This window comes from Macrobrachium nipponense, chromosome 16 (assembly GCF_015104395.2).
Source record: "Macrobrachium nipponense isolate FS-2020 chromosome 16, ASM1510439v2, whole genome shotgun sequence".
Taxonomy (NCBI): Eukaryota; Metazoa; Arthropoda; class Malacostraca; order Decapoda; family Palaemonidae; genus Macrobrachium; species Macrobrachium nipponense.
The window spans coordinates 7,743,609-7,765,534 of NC_087209.1; the positions used below are offsets into that span (position 1 = coordinate 7,743,609).

Consider the following 21,926-nt stretch of genomic DNA (forward strand, 5'->3'; position numbering starts at 1 on the left):
AATACTTTCTTTTGTAGGAGACAAGTTTGAAGTGAATAGGACTAGGATTATGAAGATTTTTTTTTTTAGTTGTTTGGTATTCAGTACTGACGGTTTGTCTTGAATACTGTATTCCCACATAAATGTATTATTATACAATAAATAAATCTATTGATTCTTGGGGATACATAACACCGCCCCCGCACCCTTACCTCCCACAACAAAGACCTCGGTGAATAGAGGATATATTTGCCTGGATTTAACTACTATTAAAAAAAAAACAGTCATGAATCGAAAGATTATATTGATAAGTAGTGATGTGATTTAATACAATTCGGCTATACTTTTATCATGGAAAATGTTCATGGTTTTTGGTTAGCTTTTTATGATGGTAATTGTGAAATGGTGGCAGTGAAACAGTGAATGCTTTATCGAATACCCGGGCATAGCCAATTGCAGTTTACATCAAAATAAAGTGTGACTTATAGGTCTAATCAAACAAAATTGTTCAGTGTTAACTGCTGGTGTCCATTTCTGCAGCTACTGAATCGTCCACCACGAGTTCAGGAAAAAGTTTTAACGTAAAGAAATCAAAATAATTTTAGAAAAAGGATAATCGAGGTTCGGCATCCTAAGTGCAAGAGAAGCCCTCGATCGGCATCCTATACAGGAGGAACTCTGGAGGAAGTCTTCAGCCGAGGATTACGTGCAAAGGCAGGAATGTCTCCTAGACCGATTTAGGCGAAGAAATTCTGCACCAAATGGGTTTACATCTCACGTGAGTGTTCAACCTTTTTTTATTATAATACTTTTTTTTTTTTTGTATTGGAATGTAGTTGTTTAATGCTTTGTGCGAACGTGATTTACCTCTTCCGCGTGGTCATTTTCTTGTTTTAGAAAATCAAGTGAATATTGTGTCTGTGCTAGAAAAAAAAGTATTAGTCTATGTTTATAGAAAGCGTGAGTGCATGTGGCCAAGGTATGACAATGTCGTTTTAATGGAGGACACCTTGTTGCTCCTTTCAAGGTTGCTGCAGTTTTAGAAAACGCTCGATTATTTATTTCCAATTTTATCTAGTTTTTCGCTCAACGATTTTATCAAGAAGACGTTGAAAATATGGAAGGTTGGATGATAAATATTAAGGTAGAGCATTTAGGAAACGTATATGTGGTAGGAAATCATTTCTATAAGTTATATGAAATTTTGCTAGTAGACTGATATGGACTGTACAATCTTTTGACGAGGAAGCAGTTTTTATTTCCATATAGTATTTTTAAAATTTAAGTTGGCGTTAATCCTTTCCACAAACTTTAAACTTAATATTGGCTGTCTGGCCTCATTGTGACTCATTAGTCTATAGACATTTATATACGGTGAACTCTGTGATGCTGTTGAGATGCAATCATATGTCAACGTTGTTAATAAGAATAGTGCGAGTTTATATATGGTTTTTGTAGCAATAGCGATGCTAATTTATAGTGTTAATTTTAAGTTTTCTAAAAAAAATCGGTCTAATTCATCTCGTGTTATTAATGCCCAGAGAAGAGGAGATTCTAGTGGAAGCACTATCCTTTCTCTCTCTCTCTCTCGGCTGTTTTATTCACCTTTCTCCCTTTCTTAGATATATTTATATATCTGCTTCTCTGTTTTTTTTCCTTGATAAAACCAGAAGCCAGCAACATCAGCTGTCAAATCGTGACGAAGCAAATACTTGTACGTTGCGCCTCGTCAGTAAACCGGCTCTCGATTTCGTACTGGATTTTTACGAAAATGTCGACATTGTTACAGATGAGAGTTTTTATATATAAGTTCACAGACTGGCACTGTATTCTTGTCATTACAAGTCTCGATACTGGTTGTCTGTTTCCGGTCGTGTAGAAGGATATAAACTAAGCACATGTATAGGTGGTCGGGGACTTACGCATTGATGTTCACTTTTTTCCCGATTGATTCGTATGCTCGTCTCTTTAGTACTATGTGTAATGGGGTATGGCTTCCCGTCCTACCGAGATGTGCACTTCGCTTATTTTTGGCAAATAATTATTGTTTTCGATGTCAGTGACCCTCGTTGTTGTGACACCGTGAAAATATAAACCAATCAAACAACCATTTGTGAACCTGTAAGTCTGAAGGCTCGTAATTAAAAACAAAAAGTGTCTCTTTTGGCTCTCCATGTATTGGTCTAAACCTCCAGCGTGACTTGTCGTATTTTTACAGATTTAACTGCGGTTGTCTTTTTTTTTTTTTTTTTTTTTTTTTTTTTTTTTTTTTTTTTTGTTACGGAAAGTGAAGTTTTTTTAATCATTTCGCAGAATAACTTCCTGGTTCTCTAATTAATTAATGTCTCGGATTTGGTCGAGTCTCTCTCTCTCTCAGGAGAAAATGCCACCTATAAAATTCTCTAGTTTTTTGAATAGCGAATAATTGATCTGTTACTTCATTCCGGAAAACGTGTCTCCTTCCGACGAAGGTAATGAAAATCCGCTCGCCGATCTTTTGGAGTGACGTGATGGAGTCAGTATTTAGACATTGGTGAGAAAGGGCCACATTTTGAGGCCCTGTGCGACTCTGTGAGGCCTTTACGATTGTAGACCTAAGCATTTTCATACACTATAGGCCTATTGGAATCTCATAATCGCCAATTGCCGCCATTACTATAGACCCATGTTTCCCTAAAGTTGCCTCGGCTGTAAAATGTCTTACTCTATATTTTATATTTTGCTTCCAGCATCAGTATGACGTTCTCGGTGATTTGTCTGCGCATTTCTGGAAACTGGCGAAACCCGGGATGTCTCGCCAAAGCGCGTGCGCATGCGCCAGCGCGCTTGTTTCCGTACGATGGTCGAATCTTGCGTCTAGTTTCATATAGTATAGGGGCTCCAGAAATTTCCTTGCTTGTGGATCTTACAGAGAATTCTCCCATAATGTTTTGCGTTGTGGGGGCTCGTTTGGTTTGTGTGTGTGTGTGTGTGTGTGTGTATATACTGTATGTATGTATGTAAGTTCCATACACGGAAATATACTCGACGCGTTTCTGAGAATCATCTAATTTGCTCGACCGCAAACATTTTGGCGGACGCTACCAGCAGACCGCAGAGTGAAAGTGACCCAGGAACTCTATCTATATTCTCGATTTTCATGATTTTGCTGATCATCTTTGATAACCTCACTGGAAAAGATCGTTCCGCACTCTCACACGGGCATTGTTTTGTTTTCACAGTAAGTTTGTAACGTAAGTTTTACAGTAAATTCGTTATTTATTAGTTCGTAACGTTAGAGTAGGTCTAAGATTGTAAACCTTGTAATAATGAACAGATTTTATACCATTGATGATCAGTTCCATGCGACTGTCGACTCTTAAAATTATTAATAATTATTTTTTCAAAAAGTAAAATCAACGTCACACGATAACCAACATAATCATTTCACCCATGAAAGCCATTTGGCCTAATTTCTCCACAGAGGCCGTTGGCGTCGCAAAGCTTTGGGGTCAAATAGACCGATTATACCATCAATGTCCGATTTTGGGGTGGGGGTGGGGGGGGGGGGGGGCCGGGGGGGACTTAATGATTTCACTTTCAAAGGACGTTCCGATATCCGGAATGAAATGGATAATTGAAAGGGCCAAGGATGATGATTGCTGTAGGATGCAATTCGACAATAGACCAATCAGTCAGTCGGTGCAAATCCTTATTGCGAAAAGTGGACTTGCATTTATTCTTTTAAGAACCTTGATGTATATAAGAGCGGTATAGACAAGCTTCAGTTGCGCAGTACTTTTTAGTTTCCTGTAAAAAAAATACACAACTATTGAGATGGAATTATTTGTCCGGTTGCACTTTTGTTGTCCGCCCTCAGACCTTGTATACTGAGGTCAGAGGGCTGCAAATTGGTATGTTGATCTTCCGCCCTCCAGTCATCAAACATACCAAATTGCAACCCCCTAGCCTCAGTAGTTTTTATTTTATTCAATGTTAAAGTTAGCCATAATCGTGCGACTGGCCAACACAATCCACCACTGGGCAGGGGCTAAGAGTCTCATACAGCATTATACGCTGTACAGAAAATTCGATTGTGCCGGAAGAAACCTCGGCGCATTTTGTACTTATGTTTTGGTGAAAATTTTGCAAAAATTCTGGTCTCATTTCTAAGTTTATATATTTTAATTTAATTTTATTTTATTATTATTATTATTATTTTTTGCGTATTACGTAAGTTTATACTGTAATTTTTATTGTCTTTTTTTATTATTAGCACAGCTCATTCCCCGTTTCCATGCATTTGAATTCATCTGGATTTTTTGATGAATTAGGCGTACCCATCACGAAGGAAGCATAGGTCTAGGTTGCCAAGTTCTAAGTAGAATTTTTTTTTTAAATTACTGTTACTTTTTTTTTTATTAATAACATAGTACATTCCCGTTCCTATTCAGTTGAATTCACCTGAATCTTTAATAAAACTAGGCCTACTCATCACGAGGGAAGCATAACAGGCCTAGTTGCCAAGTTTTTGGAAAAGGTTTCTTTTTCATTCATTAGCTTGTCATTCGTACTTCTATTTACCTTTTTTTTATTATTATTATTAACAACACAATGCTGTTCCCTTCTCATTCATTTGAATTCGCCTGAATTTTTAAAATGAAATAGGCCTACTCGTCACGAAGGACGCCTAGGCTTAGGTTGCCAAGTTCGTAGTAGATTTTTTGTTTTTTTTTGCTTTTTTGCATGTCATACGTGTTACGTATTTTTTTTATTTATGAATTCCCCGTTTTTCATTCATTTGAATTGATTGTTTTAATAGGCCTACTGATTACGAATGAATCTTAGGTTGCCAAGTTGCAGAACAAAGTTCGCATCATAAGACAGGATAAGACTCATTGAGTCCCACCGATGACATTTGAAAAGGAGGGACTTGAGTTGGAGGGGAGGGGGGAGGTGTGGATTGAATGGGAAGGGGTAAGGTGGTGGGGGGGGGGGGGGGGGAAGGGTGAGAGCGAGGGGTAGGCAAAAGGTAGATGTAGTCGAGAGATGGGAATTTCCGTTCGTGTAGATGATGGGTTCGTTTTTCTTCTTCTTCTGCTTCTTCTAGTTTTGGTCTCCGGATGTTTACAAATTTTCGAAAGTTGGCCCTACGACTTACTGGAATTTTTGTATATACTTATGAATATTTGCGTTATAATAATAATAACACCTGATAATAACACCTGTTACGAAGGGAGGAACGTCATGTTGGAAGACATACGATGGAAATGGAAGTGCAGGGTAGAAGGAAGAAGGGAAGACCAAGAAAGAGATGGCGTGATTGTGTAGGGAAGATAAGGAATTGAAAGGTATTAAAGAAGAACGAGGCACAAGACAGAAATCGATGGAGACGACTCATTCGTAATGGCGACCCCATATAAAAAATGGGTTTAAGCTAGGAAGAAGAAGAGAAGAGAATAATAATAATAATAATAATAATAATAATAATAAATAACAACAACAACAACAACAACAACAACAACAACAACAACAACAACAACAACAACAACAACAATAATAATAATCATAATAATAATACTAATAATAATAATAATAAATAATCATAATAATAATAATAATATAATGTTCCCTCTTCCTTTTGTCTTCCATTTTGAAGTGTCATATTGAACAAAATATGAAACTAGAAGTCTTGTAAGTCGTAAAAAAGACATACAATTTATACTTAGAATAAGGACATGGTCTATTTAATGACAGGAAACTCCTTTGCATCGAATCGGCGGTTTTAGAATTCATCCATCAGAAAATAATTCGCGTGTGGAATAATTGTGCGCTAGCTACACTTATATACGTTTTCTGTTTCTTGTGTGTGCTATTTTTTTTTTTTTTTTTTTGTCTGTATCGTCCTTGAAACTGCACCAATTTGTTCAGCTGAAATGGATTTCGGTGATATTGTTCGACTAATTTTTCTAGAGGACGTAGATTGTGGGAACTTCTCACAGAACATATAAAAACCTACGCTCTCTCTCTCTCTCTCCCTCGGTCTCTCCTCTCTCTCTCTCTCTATCTCTCCTCTCTATATATATATATATATATATATATATAATATATATATATATATATATATATTATACTATATTATATATATCAGAATACATTTTGGCAAATTAAACTTACAAAACTTACTCTTTGTTTAAATGATAGACCAATAAGTGTCAGTTTCATGCATTCATTCGTGCATTTTTATTCTTCTCTCTCTCACACACACACACACATACATACATATAAATATAGCACCAGAACATTTTGCCAAATTAGGCATATAAAATATATCGTCTGTTTAAACGATAGACCTATAGCAGTCAATTTCACGTATTAATTTGTTTGTCTTTAGTTTTATTTTACATACATCACGTATTTATTTATAACTTTAATTTTTTTCATAGTATCTTTTATTTATTTCATTGGCGATCACGCATCAGCAGCACTTGGAGGCCAAAATGCGAAAATATTCTCGCTCACGTAAACCACAAAAGGAGTGTTTTCACTGTCATGTCCACCGTCTTGTGGATATGCGACCACGCCCTTCGCATAGTCATGAGCGAAGTAGGGAAGGATAAAGGCTAAGGAAATGATCATTTTATGGCTGAATAAGACTCCGTTCTTCTTTGAATATATTGACAAAGAGCTCTACTTTCTTCTTCTTTTGTCTAGGATGTGGAGTGTAAGGCTAATTCGACTGGTTTTGGAGTAATCCACTTAACTGCTTTTTCTAGTTTTGGAGGAATCCACTCAATGTTAAACGTAAAGAACGACCTGTTTTAATCGTACCGTATACGTTATGTAATATATCATACATTTACAGTTATAACACTTCAAACTCTTTGAATAAAACCGCCAAGAACTTTACTTACTGAGTGTAGTTTTTTTCTGGCTAATGCCGTAATAATTTTATGGCTGAATAAGACATTTTGAACGGAGTAATCCATTGATGATATAGCTTAGTTATAACACTTATTCCTCTGAATATAATCACAAATAGTTCAACTCTCTTTGCTTTTTTAGAATGTGGAGAATAAGGATAATTCACTTGGTTTTGGTGCAACCTTTAGACCTACTATACTCTATTTTTTTCATCTGTCCATCGGCCTGTGGTGTTTTTGTATGGTAACACTGCGTCCCGGGCTTTAGATAGTTACATTCAGCTTACATTCAACGATTATAATAATATCCTATTTCGAATATTAACGGTGTAATTCGCATACAGTAAATTATTAAAACACTTTTCAGTTGCAAATGTACACCCAGATATCCTTTTATTTAACCTAACACTTTCACACAGCGTAACTATTTACCGGGACGCAGTCTTGCCATACACAAACACCATAGGCAGATGGACAGATGAAAAAAAACAGAGTATAGGTCTGAGTTGTACATCTAACCTTAGTTTCTAATTTTTTGAGGATTCCACGTAATGTTAGACGTAAGAACAAAATTGTTATAATTAAAACGTATATGTTATGTAATATATCACATATTTGCAGTGGCTTAGTTGGTTTGTTTGAAGCATTTTTTGAAGACTAAAGATCAGGTACTGTATACATAACCTACCTGTTTCGTGGGCTGTTTAGTTTAGACAAAGAAGCTCAAATCCGCAGGGCATTAAGTTTCACCCTATTTCATTTGCAATAGATGAAGATGCACTACAGTAAATCCCTTAGACAATTCACCTTTTCTTTTTATGAATTATTTGGTTTTTCTTCCTAATTCTCTTTGGAAGCTTGAATTTCAAGTCGATGGCTCCTTGTGTGTAGGGTTGTTTTATATGAATAGGGTTTTATAATCTGAATAATAATTAATAATAATAATAATAATAATAATAATAATAATAATAATAACTGAAGGGATAAAGCTACCAGATGGGAGCAACATCAAACACATAGATGAGACAGGATACAAATACCTGGGAATATGGAAGGAGGAGATATAAAACACCAAGAGATGAAGGACACGATCAGGAAAGGAAAGAATATATGCAGAGACTCAAGGCGATACTCAAGTCAAAACTCACGCCGGAAATATGATGAAAAGCCATAAACACATGGGCAGTGCCAGTAATCAGATACAGCGCAGGAATAGTGGAATGACGAAGGCCGAACTCCGCAGCATAGATCAGAAAACCAGGAACATATGACAATACACAAAGCACTACACCCAAGAGCAAATACGGACAGACTATACATAACACGAAAGGAAGGAGGGAGAGGACTACTCAGTATAGAGGACTGCGTCAACATCGAAAACAGAGCACTGGGGCAATACCTGAAAACCAGTGAAGACGAGTGGCTAAAAAGTGCATGGGAAGAAGGACTAATAAAGCAGACGTAAGACCCAGAAAATATACAGAAGACAGGGGAAATAAGACAGAAAGAACAGAAAGACTGGCACACAACAAACCAATGCACGGACAATACATGAGACAGACTAAAGAACTAGCCAGCGATGACAATTGGCAATGGCTACAGAGGGGAGAGCTAAGAAGGAAACTGAAGGAATGATAACAGCGGCACAGATCAGGCCCTAAGAACCAGATATGTTCAAAGTACGATAGACGGAAATAACATCTCTCCCATATGTAGGAAGTGCAATACGAAAAGTGAAACCATAAACCACATAGCAAGTGAATGCCCGGCACTTGCGCAGAACCAGTACAAAAAGAGGCATGATTCAGTAGCAAAAGCCCTCCACTGGAGCCTGTGCAAGAAACATCAGCTACCTTGCAGTAATAAGTGGTACGAGCACCAACCTGAAGGAGTGATAGAAAACGATCACGCAAAGATCCTCTGGACTATGGTATCAGAACGGATAGGGTGATACGTGCAAACAGACCAGACGTGACGTTGATTGACAAGGTCCAAAGAAGAAAGTATCACTCATTGATGTCGCAATACCATGGGACACCAGAGTTGAAGAGAAAGAGAGGGAAAAAATCGGATAGTATCAAGATCTGAAAATAGAAATAAAGAAGGATATGGGATATGCCAGTGGAAATCGTACCCATAATCATAGGCGACTAGGCACGATCCCAAGGATCCCTGAAAAGGAATCTAGAAAAACTAGAGGCTGAAGTAGCTCCGGGCCTCATGCAGAAGAGTGTGATCCTAGAAACGGCACACATAGTAAGAAGAGTGATGGACTCCTAAGGAGGCAGGATGCAACCCGGAACCCCACACTATAAATACCACCCAGTCGAATTGGAGGACTGTGATAGAGCAAAAAAAAAAAAAAAAAAAAAAAAAAAAAAAAAAAAATAATAATAATAATAATAATAATAATAATAATAATAATAATAATAATAATAACAACAATAATAATAATAATAATAATAATAATAATAATAATAATAATATAATAATAATAATAATAATAATATAATAATAATAAAAGCCATAACACATGGGCAGTGCCAGTAATCAGATACAGCGCAGGAATAGTGGAATGGACGAAGGCAGAACTCCGCAGCATAGATCAGAAACCAGGAAACATATGACAATACACAAAGCACTACACCCAAGAGCAAATACGGACAGACTATACATAACACGAAAGGAAGGAGGGCGGGGAGGAGGACTACTCAGTATAGAGGACTGCGTCAACATCGAAAACAGAGCACTGGGGCAATATCTGAAAACCAGTGAAGACGAGTGGCTAAAGAGTGCATGGGAAGAAGGACTAATAAAAGCAGACGAAGACCCAGAAATATACAGAGACAGGAGAAAGACAGAAAGAACAGAAGACTGGCACAACAAACCAATGCACGGACAATACATGAGACAGACTAAAGAACTAGCCAGCGATGACAATTGGCAATGGCTACAGAGGGGAGAGCTAAAGAAGGAAACTGAAGGAATGATAACAGCGGCACAAGATCAGGCCCTAAGAACCAGATATGTTCAAAGTACGATAGACGGAAATAACATCTCTCCCATATGTAGGAAGTGCAATACGAAAAGTGAAACCATAAACCACATAGCAAGTGAATGCCCGGCACTTGCGCAGAACCAGTACAAAAAGAGGCATGATTCAGTAGCAAAAGCCCTCCACTGGAGCCTGTGCAGAAACATCAGCTACCTTGCAGTAATAAGTGGTACGAGCACCAACCTGAAGGAGTGATAGAAAACGATCACGCAAGATCCTCTGGGACTATGGTATCAGAACGGATAGGGTGATACGTGCAAACAGACCAGACGTGACGTTGATTGACAAGGTCAAGAAGAAAGTATCACTCATTGATGTCGCAATACCATGGGACACCAGAGTTGAAGAGAAAGAGAGGGAAAAATTGGATAAGTATCAAGATCTGAAAATAGAAATAAGAAGGATATGGGATATGCCAGTGGAAATCGTACCCATAATCATAGAGCACTAGGCACGATCCCAAGATCCCTGAAAAGGAATCTAGAAAAACTAGAGGCTGAAGTAGCTCCGGGCCTCATGCAGAAGAGTGTGATCCTAGAAACGGCACACATAGTAAGAAGAGTGATGGACTCCTAAGGAGGCAGGATGCAACCCGGAACCCCACACTATAAATACCACCCAGTCGAATTGGAGGTCTGTGATAGAGCACAAAAAAAAAAAAAAAAAAAAAAAAAAAAAAAAAATAATAATAATAATAATAATAATATATTAGAATTTTACAGATAAACTATGATACCATAGTCATCAAACGTCATTAACGATTTTCTCTCTCTCTCTCTCAGTCGAACGCAGCTCCGACGATCGGCTCCCCTTCCTCGACGTCCTTGTAAGCAAGACGGAAGACGGTCTCCGTACTTCAGTCTACACAAAGAAAACCAATTTAGGACTTTGCCTCAACGGAGACAGCGAGTGCCCCGCCAGATTCAAAAGCACCTCCGTCAGGGCCTTCGTCAGGAGGGGCCCTCTCCCACTGCTCAACCTGGCAGGACACTCACCAGGAACTCGACCGCGCCTCCCAAGTACTTGTGAATAATGGGTACTCAAATAAATTAATCAGCAAGGAAGTCCGCACAGCCCTGGAGAAATGGTACGGTAGTGAGAGCCCGCAGCCCCGCCCCCAGGATAATATCAAGCTGTACTACAAAGCCTTCATGAGTTCCCATTACCGTGAAGAAGAGGACGCCATTAAGAAAATTATTTCCGATAATGTATCCCCGACTGACGACACCAAGAATATCGACCTAATCATATATTACCAGAATCGGAGGACGTGCGATCTTATTATGAAAAATAACCCCTCTCCACAGGTACGAGAACCCCTGAAGCAAGACGCATGTAGTGTACCAATATACATGCCCAGTCCGCGAATGCAGCGGCGCCTACGTAGGTATGACTACCATGCGACTGTCGAAGAGACTCTCGTGCCACGCCCAAAGAGGGGGCTATAAAGAATCACGCCCGCACCAAACATCACGAGGCCATCTCCCGAGATGTCATCATAAAGAACACGAAGATCATCGGGAAGGCCCCTGATGCCCGTCGGTTGCGCCTGCTGGAGGCGCTACTCATCCAGCAAATAAAACCTACTCTGAATACGACGCAGGAAGAATTTCTCCTCCCTACGAGTATGAGAAGACCTGCCACCAACAATGACACCACCGATCATGACAACTCTATGGATGACAACGCCCCCGAACGAGGTACTCCTGCAGCCGATGGAAATCAAAGTAGCCGTGACGTCCCACAGCGTAGCGCAACGCCCCAATCAATGCTTTACATCGACCGCTTAGGAGGTCCAGGCGGCTGCAGGATATGCTGCAACGCAACCATCGGCCCGAAGAAAGTGGCTTGAGACCTGGCTCAGGCAGCCAATGAAAACAAGACTCACCGCCACCAGCCAATAGGAGACAAGCATGGGGCAGACCCCCTGCTGTCAACCACAGATATAAGGAGGACGGACACCGCACCAAGATCAGTCCACCCTCAGCTTCCCAGCCCGAGGATGTCTGGCAGCTCCAGACGAAAGCTCGCTTAAGAAAGATAGAGAGAGAGAGAGAGAGAGAGAGAGAGAGAGAAAATCGTTAATGACTTTGATGACTATGGTATCATAGTTTATCTGTAAAATTCTAATATATACACCAATAATAATAATAATAATAACAATAATAATAATATGTGGCGCCGTGGAGGAGTTGGTTAGGTCGTCAATAGACTTAAGTCAAGTTAAGCAACATTGGGGCTGGTCAGTCGTTGGATGGGTGACCGCTCTCCTCGGCGTTGATTCCTTGGGAAAGGATCTTTACCATAATTTCCTCAGTCTACTCAGCTGTAAATGAGTACCTATCCCTGATGGGGTAGGGTCCAGCTATGGGTTAAATAGCAAAACTCAGCAATGATGGAAAGAAATGAAGGAATAAACGACAACGACGTAAATGGAACCTCTGGCAACAGAGGAGCCTCGTCCGGCAACCAGGTATTCAACCCAATTGAAGGGGAAGACGGTCAGGTACTTGGAGGTCGTCATCCAGCAACTGATCACCACAACGACAGTAATCAACAGCCTGAGATTGGAGCTACAGAGGCAAAAAGGAAGAAATGGACAAGAGAAGAAAATAAGGAAATATGGAGATGCTACATCAGAAGCAACCCGACGGAGAGAGGATATAGAAGAAGATTGATCAACATCTGGAATGAGAGGAATAACACCCCCCAAACAGAGCAAAGGCTGGCAGACCAAGTAAGGAACATAAAGAAAAAGAGCTGGCTCTCCCCAACAGAAAGAGAAGAACTGGATAGGGAAATGTCACACGACAACGAATTACACGAAGACGAACTGAGAGACGATGCCACAGAAGACGACAGGGAGGATGAAGTATCAAACAACGACACACGAAGAAACACCGACGAAGTAACAGAGAGGACGGAATGGGTAGAAAAGATTAGACAATGGATGGAGCCAGATACAGAGAGACAAAGATCCCCTCCATGAAAGCCTACAACACCAAGAAATTAAAGGAGAAAACAAGTGAGGTCAATGAAATAATGGGCCTAATACACACCACCAGTATCACAGAAACAAATAACTTGACATATGCAGGAGCAAGATTAGTAGCAGAACTGATGGGGATTCGAACACCAACACCACCGTCACAACCAACCCACAGAAACCAAACAGCAACCTCCTTGGAAGGAAAGCCCTGGAAAAGCAAATCATGGAGATGAGATCTGACTTGAGTAAACTGAAAGAGATGGCAGCAGGCTAAGAGCAAGAAAACAAGGGAGGAACTCAACGAGAAATACAAAGTACAAGAGAGGGGACTAAACAACACAATAGAAGATGTAAAACAGAGGCTTAAGGCCAAAGCACACAAGATCCAACGGTACATGAACAGGAATAAGGGATACCAACAGAACAAACTATTCGGAACCAACCAGAAAAGACTATACAGCCAACTAAGAGGGGAAGACAACCACCCAGAAATTCCTGAAGCCGAACCAAGTAAGAGACTATGGGAAAACATATGGAGCAATCCGGTATCACACAACAAACATGCAACATGGCTCCAGGAAGTCAAGGAAGAAGAAACAGGGAGAATAAAACAAAGATTCACAGAGATCACGACAGACACAGTCAGACAACCAACTAAAGAAAATGCCAAACTGGAAAGCCCCAGGTCCCGATGAAGTCCATGGATACTGGCTCAAAAAACTTCAAGGCCCTACACACCCACGAATAGCAGAACAACTCCAGCATTGTATCTCAAATCACCAAGCACCCAAATGGATGACCACAGGAAGAACTCCTTAGTACAAAAAGACAAGAGTAAGGGAAATATAGCAGTAACTACAGGCCTATCACCTGCCTACCATAATGTGGAAGTTACTAACAGGTATCATCAGTGAAAGGCATACAACTACCTAGAGGAGACAACACCATCCCCCACCAACAGAAAGGCTGCAGAAGGAAGTGTAGGGGCACAAAAGACCAGCTCCTGATAGACAAAATGGTAATGAAGAACAGTAGGAGAAGGAAAACCAACCTAAGCATGGCATGGATAGACTATAAGAAAGCCTTCGACATGATACCACACACATGGCTAATAGGATGCCTGAAAATATATGGGGCAGAGGAAAATACCATCAGCTTCCTCAAAAATACAATGCGCAACTGGAATACAATACTTACAAGCTCTGGAATAAGACTAGCAGAGGTTAATATCAGAGAGGGATCTTCCAGGGAGACTCACTGTCCCCACTACTCTTCGTATAGTAGCCATGATTCCCATGACCAAAACAAAAGATACTACAGAAAGTACGGATGCCGGGTACCAACTCAAGAAAAGAGGCAACAAAATCAATCATCTGATGTCATGGACGACATCAAGCTGTATGGTAAGAACACCAAGGAAATTAGTACCCTAATCCAGACTGTAAGGATTGTATCTGGGGACATCAGGTGGAGTTTGGAATAGAAAAATGCGCCTTAGTCATCATACAAAAAGGCAAAGTAACGAGAACTGAAGGGATAAAGCTACCAGATGGGAGCAACATCAAACACATAGATGAGACTGGATACAAATACCTGGGAATAATGGAAGGAGGAGATATAAAACACCAAGAGATGAAGGACACGATCAGGAAAGAATATATGCAGAGACTCAAGGCGATACTCAAGTCAAAACTCAACGCCGGAAATATGATAAAGCCATAAACACATGGGGCAGTGCCAGTAATCAGATACAGCGCAGGAATAGTGGAATGGACGAAGGCAGAACTCCGCAGCATTGATCAGAAAAACCAGGAAACAAATGACAATACACAAAGCACTACACCCAAGAGCAAATACGGACAGACTATACATAACACGAAAGGAAGGAGGGAGAGGACTACTAAGTATAGAGGACTGTGTCAACATCGGAGAACAGAGCACTTGGGCAATATCTGAAAACCAGTGAAGACGAGTGGGCTAAAGAGTGCATGGGAAGAAGGACTAATAAAAGTAGACGAAGACCCAGAAATATACAGAGACAGGAGAAAGACAGAAAGACAGAGGACTGGCACAACAAACCAATGCACGGACAATACATGAGACAGACTAAAGAATTAGCCAGCGATGACAATTGGCAATGGCTACAGAGGGGAGAGCTCAAGAAGGAAACTGAGGGAATGATAACAGCGGCACAAGATCAGGCCCTAAGAACCAGATATGTTCAAAGTACGATAGACGGAAATAACATCTCTCCCATATGTAGGAAGTGCAATACGAAAAATGAAACCATAAACCACATAGCAAGTGAATGCCCGGCACTTGCACAGAACCAGTACAAAAAGAGGCATGATTCAGTGGCAAAAGCCCTCCACTGGAGCCTGTGCAAGAAACATCAGCTACCTTGCAGTAATAAGTGGTACGAGCACCAACCTGAGGGAGTGATAGAAAAAAAACGATCAGGCAAAGATCCTCTGGGACTATGGTATCAGAAGGATAGGGTGATACGTGCAAACAGACCAGACATGACATTGATTGACAAAGTCGAGAAGAAAGTATCACTCATTGATGTCGCAATACCATGGGACACCAGAGTTGAAGAGAAAGAGAGGGAAAAAATGGATAAGTATCAAGATCTGAAATAGAAATAAGAAGGATATGGGATATGCCAGTGGAAATCGTACCCATAATCATAGGAGCACTAGGCACGATCCCAAGATCCCTGAAAAGGAATCTAGAAAAATTAGAGGCTGAAGTAGCTCCAGGACTCATGCAGAAGAGTGTGATCCTAGAAACGGCACACATAGTAAGAAAAGTGATGGACTCCTAAGGAGGCAGGATGCAACCCGGAACCCCACACTATAAATACCACCCAGTCGAATTGGAGGACTATGATAGAGCAAAAAAAAAAAAAAAAAAAAAAAAAAAAAAAAAAAAAAAAAAAAAAACAATAATAATAATAATAATAATAATAATAATGGGCCTTGCGTTTCGTACTCACTGAGTGCACTAATTACAGTTATGAACAGAGCTTGTAGTTTTGTTAAGTAGACTCCTAGTATTTTGTATTTAGGCAGCTTACGTTATGCCATTTTTTTTGTCATAACAGTGTAGTCAGAAGGTCAATATAAGAATACAAACGTTAAGCTAGCCTTGTGCTGGCACGGGCTCTTGCTTTAGGGCAGCTCGTAAAGCGAAGGTTAAAGTGAAATAAACATGTGTTATAGGCATCCTTAGTGGTTTGAACTATTTTTAAAAATGCGGATTCTTTAAGACACTTAGTATACTACTTTTCTTTCATTCGTGCGTTAAGTATTCAGTCAGCGAGCATCATAACTATGTGATTTGCTTTATGGCTCAAATAAAGTGGGGGGCAGATATTGGTCTAAGGAACGCTGCAAACCTTTAGTAATGCTAACAGTGCACCACGTAACAGGGCTAAGATTGCTAAGTATATCTTAGTTTTAACCAGACCACTGAGCTGATTAACGGCTCTCCAATAGGACTGGCCAGAAGGATTAGATTTTTATTGACGTGGCTAGGAACCAATTATTGGTGACTTAGCAACGGGACCTACGGCTCACTGTGGGATCCGAACTACATTATATCGAGAAATGAATTTCTGATCACTAGAAATAAATTCCTCCTGTTCTCCCGTTGGCTGTAGGCAGGAACGAACTCTGGCTACCAGATTGGTAGGCTAGTACGCGATCCCCGCTCATCCAATGAGAGACTTCGAGCTGAGACTGCCGCTGTGGCTTTTGAAAATTCGGAAGTAAAGTTAAAAGGCTTAAAATAGTGGGAAGCAACTGTAGGCCCAAGGCAGGCTATAAATAACCTGCAGTAATGCCTACAGTGCGCCATTTAACACTAAGGTCCTCAAGGGTCAGAAATACTCTTTGGAAGCTGGTAAGTAAAGTAAAAAGCTTAAAATAGTCGGGAGTAGCTTTAGGCCTAAGGGACGCTGCAAACCTTTAGTAATGCTAACAGTGCTCCATGTAACAACGCCAACGTTTTTTTTAGGAGTTTTTGATTATATCGTCCCAGAAATCTGAAAGAAGTGTGGATGATTTGCTCTCTAGAAATACGCTTGTCGTTTTTCATCTGTGACCCGATTTGTCTTTCCCTTCTAGGCTGATAAGCACAAGTCTCGGTTGACAAATCAGCGGTAACCGCTATAGCACGGTACCCTCCTGGGATTTGTCATTATGCTCTTGGAGTTTTGTCATGCTTTAGAGGAAGCCAAAGTTTGTCATCATTCCGCTCTCTGGTTGTCACATTGGCTGGTCTCTTCTTGCTGTAGTACCGTGTCTGCGTTGTCTGAAGCAAGCTGGAAATATATACGGACTCTTTCACCTGTCTGAGATGATCTTTTTGAATTGGCTTCCACTTATCTCCTCTTGCATGTCGTAGTTTTATTTTCTTCAAGCTCTTCGTTAATATAAAACTAGTTGCACGCCGCCTCTGTTTATTTCGTTTATATTACTTTTGATCTTTTAGTCTAATTTTATGTTTTGTTTATAGTACTACTCAGTAGCCCCTTTTAGCCGTTAATTTCCTAAGGGCAGTGCATCCAGGTTGAAGTTATTTAGCCACTGATTAAGTGAATGACGTCTCCCGATGATGAGAGAGAGAGAGAGAGAGAGAGAGAGAGAGAGAGAGAGAGAGAGAGAGAGAGAGAGAGAGAGAGGAATATCGAGTTGGGGTGCATAAGAGTTAAGGCGGTTCAGAATTGAATGGGTTAATCTGATAAATTTGCGTGGGTCAATGCTCACTCTCTCTCTCTCTGCTGGTTTAGTAGTATATACAATTTATCAACACGTGGTATTTGTACTACCATTATAACCTCTCTCTCTCTAGTGAATTCCATTTCACGGAAGCTCCGATTCACACACAATGTCAGGAAGAAGTATAAGTGAGGACTTCAAAAATAGTCTAAAGCAAATTGGAAGCGGTTGAGAGATTACTTTGGCCCAGGTTGGAAGAAGGCAGTAAACGATCAGTAACCTCACTCGTGGTTTATTAGTAAGCATTACTTGCTTTAAGTCTGTGAAAATATTGCTGTGACTTCATAGAAGCAATGTTTGCCAAAAAAGAGGGGGGAGGGCGACATTTTCTGGTTATTTTAGTCGAGTTTTGTTTGATAATACTATGGTTCTTTTGTAGGCGTAGAGCTTTCTTACATAGGACTAATGATGCAGGTAGATCTATATTGCTATTCCGCATCGGCCTAGACTATGGCAGTTGCGGTTTTTCTATGCAGTTTTACCTCCTGAACAAGAATTTTAAGTAATATTTATTCGGACGACTGTAATTAACCCCCAGGGGCTCGTACTAAACACGACGAAATACATTTGACTCCCCAATTCCTGGTAGTTTTCGTATTCGTGGGGACAAACGATGCGGAAAGCTTATATAGAAATACCATGATGCCTTCTTCAACCTTGCTGTGACGTCATAAAAGCAATTTTGCCAAAAAAGTTGGGACAAAAGTAGTATTTGCCCCCCCAAATTGGGACATTTTCGAGTTACTCTAGTCGATTTTCGTTTGTTAACATGTTACGGCCTAGTGCTTTTTTTTTTTTTTTTTTTTTTTTTTTTTACATAGGACTTAATTAGCCTATGCCGTCTCTTTCATTCCATTTTCCCTCCCTCTACCATATCGAAGACGATTTACGTAAAAATGGGACTTCGGTGTCCTGCCCCAGAACGATCCGCTGGTATAGTTACGATCTCTTGTAACGCCACGGTGATGTGACTCCCTGAATAATCGCCATGGTGTCTCTGTCACGGTGATTATTGCAAGCGTCGGTACTGGATATACAAATCGAGAATTCCGTAATCCCCTTTTTTTTGGTCAAGGACGTGCTTGCACACGCATACATATTATTCGGTTGCGCGCGTAACGATGTAGTATCTATACAGCAAAAGGGATTATTATTTGCAGCGTTCCAGTTTCCTGTCATATAGGATGATTTACTGTTTTCCCAGTTTCAGGAGCGAGTTTTGAGGACTGCCATGTTTGTATGTATGGCAGTTGGCCTACATCCTACGGTGATTTTTAAAGAAGAAGCTGCGAATTTAATAATAATAATAATAATAATATTAATAATAATAATAATAATTTGTCTATTCCTCTTGAGAGAGAGAGAGAGAGAGAGAGAGAGAGAGAGAGAGAGAGAGAGAGAGAGAGGCATATTTGTTACTTGAGGTTTAGGGTTTTAATTGGCTATAATTTATTACTTAGGGTTATAATTGGTTATGTTTTATTACTGCCTAGGGTTATAATTAAACTGCTTCCGGTTTTGTGGTTGTAGATGGTCATCTTGGTCAAGTCGTTCGGAAATTCGTACTACATATGGAGTTGCCAAACTATAGTAGAAAAGATTCTACATGGGGTGACGTTCTGAAATAAATAGTCAGATGCTCATAATTCGATCTCTTACGCTTTGATGTCACTGTCGAACAGACATCTGACAAGGTCGAATAAACTAGAATCTAGTTGAAATATGGCATCGCGTAGGGCTATGTACATAGCCAAACCGCTAAGAAGATTATAGAATGGAGTTACGGTCTGGAATAAACGATCAAATACTCGCAACTTCCTCTTGATCTCTTTTAAGCTTTGATGTCATTGTTGAGCTGTCGAAGTAATACTTAACACGGTCGAATCAGTCTAAATCTGGCTTCGTGTAGACTCATGGATCCTTCCAAACCTCCTCAAGAAAAGATAATATGGATTTACGGTTTGAAATAAGCAACTGAATACTTGTAATTCTGTATCTTACGCTCAGATGTCACAGTCGAGCTGTCGAACAGACACCTGCCACGGTCGAATCGGTCTGATCAGGCGTTTGATCGTGGCCACGGTTTGATCGTCCAAACGCCTAACCTTGAGCGCGGTAAAGACATTTTTCGAGATGGAATGAGTCTCTGCTTCCCAAGGAACTTCTTTGGGGAGGTAGTAATTGCCCTGAGGAATTCCTTCTACTACCGACCTCAGAAGAAGAATGACGCGCTAATAATGACATATAATATTATTCGCAGTGTTGGGATCATTATTCCGAAGTACGGAAGAGAGAGAGAGAGAGAGAGAGAGAGAGAGAGAGAGAGAGAGAGAGAGAGTTACTTGATTTATGCAATGTCTTTTGCAATTATGGCCCTCATTCATTATTTCAATACCTGTCAAGAGGAATAATGGGACGTTATTTGTAGCGAACTCCTATGAAGTTTCTTCTATTCATTTTAAAGGAAGTTTCTTCAATAATGAGCCTTTAATTTGTGCAAAATGATTAATGTACTATGCCTAGAGTCATTTGAAATATCTGCCAGTTGTTATAGGTTTCCTGTTTTAGTTTGGTTTCCAAAGTCTATTTTTTAGATTTTTAAATTATTGACGATGTGTGGTACTTATGCAAAAATTTGCTAAATTTGTTTAAAAGTAATTTTGTTTTAAGGTTTTGTTAAATTTGACGTTCTCTGGGTTATATGAACACACAAACACACATTAAAAAAATGTTTTAACATTGTTATTCAAACGTATTTAAGTTATATATATATATATATATATATAATATATATATCTATATATATATATATATATTATATATATATATAACTCAAATACGTTTGGATAACAATGTTATAAACATTTTTTTTCGTTGAATTTTCGCCGTTTGAACAACTCATTATTTTCTCATTAGTTAGCTAATTAAAAAAAAAACAATTTACTTTCAATACATAGTAGATGTAGCCTACATATAACGACGACTCAATTGCGTAAGTGTTCTAAATGAAGTTCCATTGTTTACTGTTTTAAGTGCACAATCCGTCACAATTTTCTTATTCTTACGAGATCGTAAATCGACACTTTGGAAAAAATATGCTCATTTTGGTTCTTTAATTTTCTTCTCTTCTAACTCTCTCTCTCTTCTCTCTCTCTCTCTCTCTCTCTATCTCTCGCTCTCTCTCTCTCTCTCTCTCTCCTCCTCTACTCTCTCTCTCTCTCTTAAAATATATATAAAACTATATATATAGATATATATATTATATATATATATATATATATATACAATTCATTGATTATTATCATCATTATAATATATAGTAACTACCAACATCATCTCTCATTAAGATTTTTATCTAAACACCTACTTTTTGTAAAGTACAACCCTTCTTACTTATAAAAGAACCAATACGATTTGAATAAGATGCAATTCAATTCATTTAGATTCAGCATCAGTGAAATTACCACGAGGCGAGCAATACTACATACCAAATAAGTAAAAAAAAGAAAGCAAAAAAAATAGATATATATATATATATATATATATATATATATATATATATATATATATATATAATATATATTATACTGCACAAATCCTTGTGCTGATAAAGGAATACATACGATTTGATTAAGATTCCATTTAAATACCGGAGCTTACCATCAATGGAATTACTACCAGGTGAGTAACTACGCCAGAAAAAAACGAGAAATAAAAAAAAGGTCGTATTCATTACAATGAATGGTTACATCCGGGGAAGGCACATTTCTTTCCATATGGAGATAATGAATACTTGTATAAACAGGTGAGGGTTACGTATTTGCCGGCGTATTAGACGCAGTTTTTTTGTATATAGGCCTACAGCGAGCATAATGGGTATAGGCACAAAAGTTGTCGCTAATAATAAAACATTGAAAAATCTAGCCTAATTAATTAAAATAGGTTGTGTTACTAATAATAAAATATTGAAAAACAAGCCTAATTTATTCAAATAAATTGTGTTACTTATAGTAAAACATTGAAAAACAAGCCTAATTTATTAAAACAAATTGTTACTAATAATAAAATATTGAAAAACAAGCCTAATTCATTAAAATAAATTGTTATTAATAATAAAATATTGAATACAACCCGAATCTATTATCACAATCTTACGAAAAAAGTGCTTACGACACGTCGGCAGCCAGTTGGCCTAGTGTCGGCCATTTGCAATGAGT

General features: G+C 39.1%; 1 protein-coding gene across 1 annotated transcript in view; it reads left to right on the top strand.

Annotated features, from left to right (window-relative positions):
• The first annotated feature begins 275 nt into the window (after positions 1-275).
• LOC135195565 (uncharacterized) overlaps positions 276-21,926 on the top strand; it is a 332,933-nt gene continuing 311,282 nt past the window's right edge. Inside the window, exon 1 of the mRNA XM_064221846.1 lies at positions 276-757. The gene's annotated coding sequence lies outside the window, so the exon portion shown is untranslated. The remainder of the gene's footprint in view (positions 758-21,926) is intronic.